We start from the raw sequence: 11,342 nt of genomic DNA on the forward strand, positions 1-11,342 counted from the left end.
AATCACACTAAAAATTAATTTTTAAAAATGTAAATAATAGTAGTAGTAACTGGTCTCCCTTGTAGGTGTATGGATGTTATCCTATCACTGACAACATTGTACTTCAGGGTAGATCTCAACACATTCTTTGTGATAATGAACGTGACACAATTCCTCCTCAATTTGTCATTCCTGGCACAGTAGATCATATGATTATGTGATTCAGAATGGCTACTCACTAAAGTCTGTTGTTGTTGTTGTTATTTGCCACCGAGCCGGCCCCGACTCATAGCGACCCCTCCTTGGGTTTCCGAGGCAGTATCACTACGGAAGTAGGATTGCCCAACCTTCCTTCCAAGGAGTGGCTGGTGGGTTTGAACCACCAGCCTTCTGGTTAGCAGTCAAGTGCCTTAGGCACTATGCTACCAGAGCTTCCAGTAAAGTCTAGGATACCAATTTTTATGCATTCCATTTCATTGTTGACAACTTCCAATTTTCCTAGATTCACACTTCATACATTTCACATTATGATTATTGTTGGACGTTTGCAGTTATTTCTTCCCATTTTGAGTCATGCCTCATCAGCAAAAGGAAGTCCCAAGAGGTTTACTCCATCCACATCATTAAGGTCAACTCTACTTTGAGGAGGCAGTGCTCCCTAGTCATATTTTTAGTGCCTTCTAACCTGAGGAGCTCATCTTCTGGCACTATATCAGATAATGTTTCAGGGCTATTCATCAAGTTTCCTCTAATACATCAGGCAGTGTTTCACTGCTATTCATAAAGTTTTCACTGACCAATTCTTTGAGAAGTGGATGGCCCCTTCTTTCTTCCAAGCCAGACTTAGTTTGGAACCTTGGCTGCAAGTTGTCCACCATAAGTGACCCTCCTGGCATTTGAAATACCAGTGGCATAGCCTCCAATCTCACAACAACATGCAAGCCACCATAGTATAACAAACTGAGAAACAAGTAGTGGCTTCTGAATTTAGTTAATAATAATGTCCTCGGAGCTCTGGTGACATAGTGCCTAAGGCATTTGACTGATAACCAGAAGCCTGGGCCTTCAAATCCACCAGCCACTCCTCAGAAGGAAAGTTGGGCAATCTACTCCCATAATGATACCGCCTCAGACACCCAAGGAAGGGTCCTATGAGTCAGATCCAACTTGACAGCAGTGAGTTTTTATTATTATAATTATTATATATTATTCATACATTTTCCCTCAAGTATTTGTTTTAATTATTCTATATACTATTTTGCAAACAAGGGAATGACATTCTATAAATTAGTTTTTCAAATTATATATGTTGTTGTTGTTGTTATTTGCCGTCGAGTCGGCCCCGACTCATAGCGACCCCTCCTTGGGTTTCCGAGGCGGTATCACTACGGAAGTAGGATTGCCCAACCTTCCTTCCGAGGAGTGGCAAGCAGTTGGTGCAAACAGTTAAATTACTAATTGCAGTTGGTGCAAACAGTGAAATTACTAATTGAAATTTTGGCAATTTGTTTCCACCTAGAGGTGCCTCAGAAGAAAGGCCTAGAAATCTACTTCCAAAAAATCAGCCACTGAAAACTCTATGGAGCACAGTTATACTCTGACACCCATGGAGTTGCCATGAGTTGGAATTAGTTCTATAGGAACTGGTTTAGATTTTTTCAAAATGACCATTTTAGAAAGATAAACTGTTTCAATCTGAAACTGAAGACTTCAAATGAAAACTTGATGACATAGTTTGTCTAATCATTTCCTTTTCTACTTATTTAAAAGGTTTAAATACTAAACTAGAAAACTCACTGCTGTTGAGTTTGATCCAACTCATAGCGATCCCTCCTTAGGCTTCCAAGGCAATATTACCATGGAAGTAGATTGTCCAATCTTCCTTCCAAGGAGTGGCTGGTGGGTTTGAACCATCAGCCTTCTGGTTAGCAGTTAGATGCCTTAAGCACTGTGCTACTAGAGCTGAAAAAAATCTGTGTCTTTATAAATTTCTTAGGCTTCTAGTTGAATTAGGGGAGCTCTGGTGGCTTAGGGGATAAGGCATTTGGCTGCTAACCAGAAAGTCAGTAGTTCAAACCCACCTGCTATTCCATGGAAGGAAGATGGGGTGATCTACTTCCGTAAAGATTTACAGCCTCAGAAACATAATGGGGATTGCTATGAGTCAGAATCGACTCAATGGCAGTGAGTTTTTTTTTTTTTTGTTTGTTTGTTTCTAGCTGAATTGTTTCTGTTTTAACTGCAAAGATTGAATCCCAAACAAATTATGAGAGAACAAACCTCCTTATCCAACTCAACCTCATCTGTAGTCGTGTTTGTAATGGAAGGTAAGGAACTACTTCACAGACAGGACTTTACAGACAGGACTACTGTCTGTGCTACTTCACAGACAGGACTTTACACTGACCATGAATTGATCAAGGAATGTTACCTTGGATGGAGTAAAGAATTCTGCTATTATCTGTTTATTGTTAATCACATTCTGCAGAAAAAAAGTATCACCTTATTAGTTATGCCACAATTTAAGCATTACAGGCTGAGGTATGAAGCCAACAGTGGACATTTGTAAGAGCTAACAATGTGCTAAGGATTGCGCCAATCTCTTAAAGGTGTGGTTTTATGTAAATCTCTCAATAACCCTGAATGGCTTCTGAATGTTCCCCTCAACACTGTGCTATAATGTAGTGGTTTCCCACCTTAGTTGCACATTAGAGTCATCTGGGGAGCCATTAACATGCCTGATAACTGAGGCCACACCCCAAACCAATCAATGAATCAGAATCTCTGTGGGTGGACCCGTGATCACAATCTGGGAATTGTAACTCTCAGATGACCGCAGTGTGCAAGGTAGGTGAGAAGTGTTGCTCTAGTTGAATTCACCTGAGGACATGGCATCCCCTCTCAAGTTCTGACAGTCTTTACTACAGCCTGGGGTGGAGCATGGGTCCACCTTCCCTTTCCAAACTTTCACCATGCCTTCTCTATTAAAGCCTTCAGATCCTCAGACTCTACAACCTACTACCCCTCCTTGTTACAGTCACTGTCTACCGACCACTCACCCCTTCCCCACTACTGTCACTTCTCCTTGTTCTTTGGAGAGATTCATTTCTGGAACTCTCTCTCTTTAAGCTATACTAGAATTTGCTCAGAAATACATATGGGATATGTTGTGCTTTTAATGTTCAATAAATCTAAACACAATAATTCAGTGGAAAATTAAAATAAAAACTCTCATATTGTCATCTGTCCCTTACAAACTGATAGAGTTGAGGAGAGGGCATGTGTGCCTTTGCAGTTTCTTGAACAGGTTATGTAGGTTTCAACCACAGGACCTTTGTACTTACTAGATTTTTCTTTCTTTACAACTCTTTACCACAGTATTTGCTCAATTGGCCCCTCTCCTCCTCAGGTCTCTGCTGTAATGTTGCCTTACCTGTGAGGTTTTTCTGGATGACTTGGTTTAAAACTGCTAGCCTCATTTCCAGTCTTCCTATTTCCCTTCCCCACATGACTTTTCTCCACAGTACTTATCACTAGATAACATCATATATATTTCAATCACTTATTCGTTTATTATTTGCTTCCCAGACAGAAGTGCTGTTCAATGTATTTTCAGTGCCTAGAATATCTGGCACAAAGTGAGTGCTCACAATGATTTACTGAAGTAATTAATTAACTAACCCTCTAAAGTCGGTGCTGATAAAATCTGGAATCATGAAGTAATTTGCCCAAAGTACATTGCCTAGTAAGTCCCAGTTCAGGACTCAGAAGCTGGGCAAGGACTCACTGCTACTGTACTCTATGTTGCTTTTCTTCTACGTTACTGGAAGACTTTGTTTTCTAACTTTGTAAAGGAAGTCTGAATTTGAGGGCAACATCTACTAGTTGGCTCTATGGAAGATGGGGCAATCTACTTCTGCAAAGATTTACCAGCCTTGGAAACCCAATGGAGGTTGCTCTGAGTCAGAATTGACTCGATGGCAATTAATTTGATTTGGGTTTGGAAGAAACATATCAATGGGTTTGAGCTGTTTCAAGTGGCCATTTAACCAACTATCCCAGTTTTATTTAGACATTAAGAACCTGAAATACATGTTAGCATTTCAGCCTGAACAATTTAAAGGTACACAAGGACCTGAGGGCCAAACAGGTCTGGTGTGTTTTAGGAACAGCCAGAAGAAAGCATTGGGGGCAGGGGGAGGTGGCACAAAGACACACATAAACACTTTGTACACATTTAGGACAACAGATGCCAGCTAGAGAACTTTTTATTTCAATTTGTTACTGAGCTACTTATGTTAAGAATGAAATTTTAAGGTTGACAGCATAGATTTTCTTTTTTTTTTTTTCCTTTCAGAATAGTTTTTTTTTTTGATTCAACAAAGGGAAAACTATACTACAAAAGACCTCTTTATAGTGCTGAAGAGCAAAGATGTCTCTGAAGACTCAGGTACACCTAACCCAAGCCATGGTGTTTTCAATCACTTCATATGCATGTGAAAGCTGGACAATGAATAAGGAACAGCAAAGAAGAGTTGATGTTTTTGAGTTGTGGTGTTGGCAAAGAATACTTCAAAGTACCATGGACTGCCAGAAGAACTAACAAATCTGTCCTGGAGGAAGTGCAGCCAGAATGCTCCTTGGAAGTGAGAATGGCCAGATTTTGACCTACTTTGGTCATGTTGTCAGAAGTAAACATTCCCTGGAGAAGGAGATCATGCTTGGAAAAGTGGAGGGTCAGTGAAAAAGGAAAAGGCCCTCAATGAGATGGACTGATACAGTGGCTACAATGATGGGCTTGGGTATAACAAGGATTGTGAGGTTGGCGCAGGACCGGGAAGTGTTTTGTTTTGTTCTACACAGAGTCGCTGTGAGTCCACGCTGACTCGACAGTACTTGACAACAACAAAATGAAGGATAAATGTATTGGAAAGGTTTTTTTAAAAAAAGTTTTTATTCTGATAAAATATATATGACACAAGACTTACCACTCTAACCATTTTTAAGTGCACAATTCAGTGACATTAATTACACTCACATTGTTATGTAACCTACCACCGCAATCCACCTCCAAAATGATTTTTTCATCTGAACACTAAACTCAGTATCTATTATGCAATAATCCTTCATTCCTCCTTCCCCCAACTTCTGGTAATCACCAATCAACTTGTACATCTCTGTACATTTTTCTATTCATGTAAGTAGGATCTTACAGTATGGTCGTTAAGCTTGTGTGTCAACTTGGCTGGGCCTCGTTTTGAGTGGCTGGGCAGCTGGATGTAATATTCCCCATGATGGGACTGGTAATCGACTCTGTAGTGGAATCTACTGTGAGAAGCTGAGTGGCTGCCTTAAGGATGTGGTCTGCTCTCAGAAGCAGCTTTGGGAATGGTCAATAGCTTTTGGTACACTTGAATCCTGCACATAGCTAAGTCAGAATTCAGCAGCCCGCCTTGTTGTCTGCTGATTGTGGCACTCTAAATGGACTTGCATCAATTGCCTGCCATGTGGTTAATATTGGGACTATGCCTTTTTACTTGTTGACCTTGGGTTTGTCAGCTTCAGCATCCAGCATCTGCCTGAGTGAAGAAAGCCTCCAGCTTCAGTGGGCCGAGAGCAAGAGGCAAAGAGGAAGCCCGAGGTTGAGGGGCTTTCACCCAGTTCCTAGAGCCTGGCTCTTTTAACTTGAATTTCTAGCCTCCAAAACTGTGAGAGAATAAAGCCCTGTTTATTAGAGCCACCCATTTGTGGTATTTTCTGTTAGAGCAGCACGGAGTAATCAAAACATACACTATTTGTCGTCTTGTGTCTGACTTATTTCCTTTAATGTAATGTTTTCAAGGTTCACCCATGTATAAAAGACTGTATTTCTCTATATGACTGAAAAATGTATACTGCAATTTTTGAAATTGTCAAAAACAATATTTGGCATTATTCTGATAACAATTGTATTAACTATTAAATCTTAAACCAAACTAATCAGCTGTTCTACATGTGACAGGTATACTACACCAGTTTACTAATTACTAGAAATAGCATAACACATAATTTAGATATTTTATCTGAAAATGTCAATATGACAGAAGACTAGTCTCAATAAAGTAGCAGGAAAATGGCCATAGACAGTTTAAGTCACAGAGGAAAGAAGCTGACATATCTAGTATTAATAATAGAACACTTAAGTTGAATTTCAGATACAAAATTAGAAAAACATTACCCCTTTGGAGTACACTGGTTGCAATAGCCAGGAGCATCAAGTATCCTGACACTGTTCCAGAGTCAGAGGAGGATGACTGACAGGCATCATCAGCCCATGACATGGGTGAAGTGCCATTCCATAATTTCAAGTGTTTACATAATACAAGCCCAGGGGAGACCAAGTTTAGCATTGGGAACTTGCTAGCTAAAGAGGATAATATTTTGGATATTTATATAAGAATACATGTTTCACTCTAGGGGGTAAAGTATTCCTTGCTTAAGGAGCTCTGGTGGCTCAGTGCGCAAGGCATTTGGATGCTAACCAGAGGTCAGTGGTTCAAGCCCACCAGCCACTACATGGAAGAAAGATGGGGCAATCTACTTCTGTAAAGATTTAGTCTTGGAAACCCAACAGGGGTTGCTATGAGTTGGAATCGACTTGATGGTTGTGGGTTTGGTTTTGGTTTTTTGCTTAAGGACAAAAGTCAAATGGTAAGGTTTGTCCTCCAGAAATGAGAAAAACTCTCAAGTACAGCTAGCACCAGTGGGTAAATCAATGCTCTACTCAGGTGAAAACCAAGTAACTGAGCTTTGCAACTGACACAAGGTAGAGAGAACTGGCAACCAAAATTATTAATTTTTAGGAATGCAGAAATGTAAGAAGTTAACAACATTTCATGGTAATGGGAAAGGCTACAGCAAGGAAGAGAGGGAGTCTTGCCCTTGATGTATTAAACATAAAGTAATGCAGAATATTCCACTAGAGATGTTTTAGCAAAACACAAATCACAGAACTTGAAAGTGGACCAGTATCAGTGTGGAAGCATATAAAAACAGGTTAAAAAATAAATGACAAAAGGACAGCTCTATGACAGCTAAATGCAATAGTTAATCCTGAAGCAGATTCTGGAGCAGGAAAGGAAAAAGCTACAAGCCATAATAGACCTCATTGGTACAATTGGTGAAACCTGATGATGAACTGTGGATGAAATAATAGCATTTTATCAAGGTTATATACTTGATTGTGCTTATGTAAAGAGCTGAGGTGACACAGTGGTTAAAGCATTCAGCTGCTAGCCAAAATGTCAGTAGTTCAAACCTACCAACCACTTCACAGAAGAAATATGAGGCAGTCTGCTTCCTTAAAGATTTACAACCCTGGAAATCCAATGAGGCAGTTTACTCTGTCCAAAAAAGAGTCCCTGTGAGTTGGAATAGACTTGATGGCAGTGGGTGGGTGCTTATGTAAGTGACTTTCCTTGTTTTCAGAAAATGCACACTGAAGTATTTAGAGAAAGAGGACATGATATCCACAACCTATTCATGGGCAAAATATTGAATGATGCAGGAAACATCAAAAGAAGATGGAAGGAATACACAGAGTCACTGTATCAAAAATAATTGGTCAATGTTTATCCATTTCAGGAGGTGGCATATGATCAAGAACCAATGATCTTGAAGGAAGCTGTTAAAGCTGCACTAAAGGAATTGGTGAAAAACAAGGCTCCAGGAACTGATGGAATACCCATTAAGATGTTTCAACAAACCAGTGCTGTGATGGAGGTTCTCACTCTTCTATGCCAAGAAATTTGGAAGACAACTACCTGGCCAACTGACTGGAACAGATCCATATTTGTACCCATCCCAAAGAAAGGTGATCCAACAGAATGTGGAAATTATCTAGCAATATTATCAATATCACACACAAATAAAATCCTGCTGAAGATAATTAAAAAACAGTTGCACCGGTATATTAACAGAGGACTTCCAGAAATGCAACCTGGATTCAGAAGGGGATGTGGAACAAGGGATATTATTGTTGATGTCAAATGTTGTTCAAAAGCAAAGAATACCAGAAAGGTGTTTACTTGTGTTTTATTAACTATGTGACAGCATTCAATTGGGTGGATCATAACCAATTATGGATAACATTGAAAAGAACGGGACTCCAGAGCACTGAATTATGCTCATGAGGAACCCGTACATAGACCAGGAGGCTGTCATTGAACAGAACAGGGTGATGCTGCATGGTTTAAAATCAGGAAAGGAGTACGTCAGGGTAGTATCCTTTCGCCACACTTATTCAACCTGTACGCTGAGCAAATAATCTGAGAAGCTGGACTATATGAAGAGCCTGGCATCAGGATTGGAGGAAGACACATTAACAACCTGAGATATGCAGATGACACAACTGTGCTTGCTGAAAGTGAGGATGACTTGAAGCACTTACTGATGAAGATTGAAGTCTGCAGTATGGATTACACCTCAACATAAAGAAAACAAAAATTCTTACAACTGGACCAATAAGCATCATCATGACAAATGGAGAAAAGATTAAAGTTGTCAAAGATTTCATATTACTTGGTTCCACAAACAACGTCAATGGAAGCAGCAGTCAAGAAATCAGATGATGTATTGCACTGGGCAAATCTGCTGCAAAAGACCTCTTTAAAGAGCTGAAGAGCAAAGATGTCTCTTTCAAGACTAAGGTGTACCTAACCTAAGCTCTGGTATTTTAAATCACCTCATATGCCTGTGAAAGCTGGACAATGAACAAGGAAGACCGAAGAAGCATTGATGCTTTTGAGTTGTGTTGGCAAATATTGTTGAAAGTACCATGGACTGCCAGAATTGTTAGAAGAACTAATAAATCTGCCCTGCAAAACATGCAGCCAGAATGCTCATTGGAAGCGAAAATGGCCAGATTTCGTCTGACCTACTTTGGCCATGTTGTCAGAAGGGACGCTGAAGGAGGATATCATGCTTGGTAAAGAGGAAGGTCAACGAAAAAGGGGAAGGCCTTCAACAAAACTGACTGACACAGTGGCTACAACAATGGGCTCAGGTATAGAAAGAAATGTGAGGTTGGCACAGGACCTGGCTGTGTTTTGTTCTATGGTACGTGGGGTTGCTATGAGTTGGAGGAGACTCCATGGCACCTAACAACAACAACATTCTTAAAAAAATGGTTCAGAGAAACATTAAACAAAATCAACATTACAAAATCAACTGAGGTAGTACAAAATTTATTTTAGAAAATTAATACAGCCAGTGACAGCATCATTGTCTAAATGTCTATTAGGTACCTGGTACTGTTCTAACCACGTTAACCCTTTTGTGATTCCAGGGACATATAGTAGCCACCTATGTTTTCAGCCTGTGGGGTTTGATGGGAAACTTCTATTCCCTTGTAGTGTTTGCTACCATCTGGTGGAGTGCCTATATAACTGTGAGAACCCAAAGAAATGGGCCTCATCTCACCAACTCCAGCACCAGAGATTCCCGCAGGACATGTGTCCCACTATAGTGTATCAAAATCCACATTACCTCTAAATTTGCTCTTTTTCATTTAATTCAAAATGCCTTCCATTACTAATAAGTCAATCGCAGAAAGACAAGTACTGTATGAGCCCATTATCGTAAAAAGACAAAGAAGGGTTTGCTTGGGAAAGGGACTCACTTTGTAGGTTACCGGGATGGGGAGGGAAGAGGAGGGATTAATGTTGGACTAGTTGGGGCCCACAGGCTGATGCAGGTAGGGGGCGGGATATACTGAAAGAATCTGTGACCACCATGATAACATTAGGAAATGGGAGGACACCGAATTGTGCACATAAGAGATAGATAGCAGATGCTAATATCAACCAATGTGTCCACAATACTGCATTGCCATTAACACCAAACACCAGGCTACAGATAAGCACATAAACACCTGAGACAGTCATATGGGGGACAGTGAACAGAAGTATACTCTAGACCAAGGATAGAGTCAGCTGAGGCTAATCTTGCACAGACACCAGTGATACAAAATACCTGGAATCCTTACAGAAACAATAGAAGACAGACAGAGAGCAATCCCTCACAGACACCCAGACACCATGGGAGAGAGATCCAATGGATCTACCATCTCAGGACCATACTACTGAGGGACACCAGACTCAATTGGCACATCAAAATACATAAAAGCCTTGTTCCACATCCTACACTGGTGAGTGGCGACAGGGGTCTTAAAAGCTTTCAAGTGGCCATCTAAGATGCAGCTAATGGCCTCGTAGCATTGGTAGTGAAGGAGTGCGAAAAATACAAGTGCATTTGGAAGCAATCAGCCCTAGGACATGATGGCCCTCAAGAACAGAAGAACTAGATGGTGCCCGACTACCAATGCCAACCACTCAGGAAAGGATCAAATCTGGAGATCCTGGATAGAGTGGAAAAAAATCCAAAAACTCAATAATGACCAGAATTACTGGTCAGATCAAATCTGGTGAGACCCCCAATACTATAGCTCTAGAGTACATTCTGTGCCTGGAATAAAATGCACCCCCAGGGGCTGACTCTCAGCCCAATAGTTAACAAGATGTACTGGCAGACCACTCAACCCAAGATGATGTACCCACATACTCTATGGAAATACATTCCTTAGAGCAATAGGCCACGGTGCACCAGAGGACCAACACTCAAACTGAGGAAATGCAGGACAAACAGGAGTGCATAAATATGAGGGGCATAAATAAGAGGGTTACAGGGTAGGGAGGGAGGGACACTGGGTTAGGGTTGGATATGATAAATGGGGAGTGAAACTAAATGTACACCTAATGTTGAATGTAAAACAAGCTCTTTAAACAAATTCATTCATTAATTAATTTTTAAAAAACCCTTTCATTAGTGAGAACACAGGGCCCAAACAAAAACTTCAAAGCACAAAATAATTCATCCTTAAAGTGTTTAAAGGATTATATCATTTAATCTCCACATAATACAAGGAAGAAGGCTCTACTTTAGCTTTTAGTTGCTAAATCATGTTTTTGCTAAATGCTGTTAAAACGAGTCTGATACAGCACCTAATCATTTCCAAGGGCTGCCATATTGCAGATCAGCTTCCTGTACATAGGCGAGCAGAAAACGTGGGAGCTAGAGGGACTTCCCCACATTCCGATGCCATGCACTGACCCAGCCACCTCATCACAGGCAAAGCAACATTGTTTCAACCGCAATAGAGCCTGAATGGGGATACAGGAACAGTGGTGGGTTATCAGAGCTCTCCAAGTGAGTTTAAAAAGAAATCGAATTTGGGTGGATTCCAAGATGGCGGAATAGGTAGAAAGACAGCACAGACCATCTTCAACAAAGAAAAGGGGAACCAATTAACACAGACACAGAAGATA

Source organism: Orycteropus afer, unplaced genomic scaffold, assembly GCF_000298275.1.
Source record: "Orycteropus afer afer isolate SDZICR_OR568_19922 unplaced genomic scaffold, OryAfe1.0 scaffold00028, whole genome shotgun sequence".
In the NCBI taxonomy this organism is placed as follows: domain Eukaryota; kingdom Metazoa; phylum Chordata; class Mammalia; order Tubulidentata; family Orycteropodidae; genus Orycteropus; species Orycteropus afer.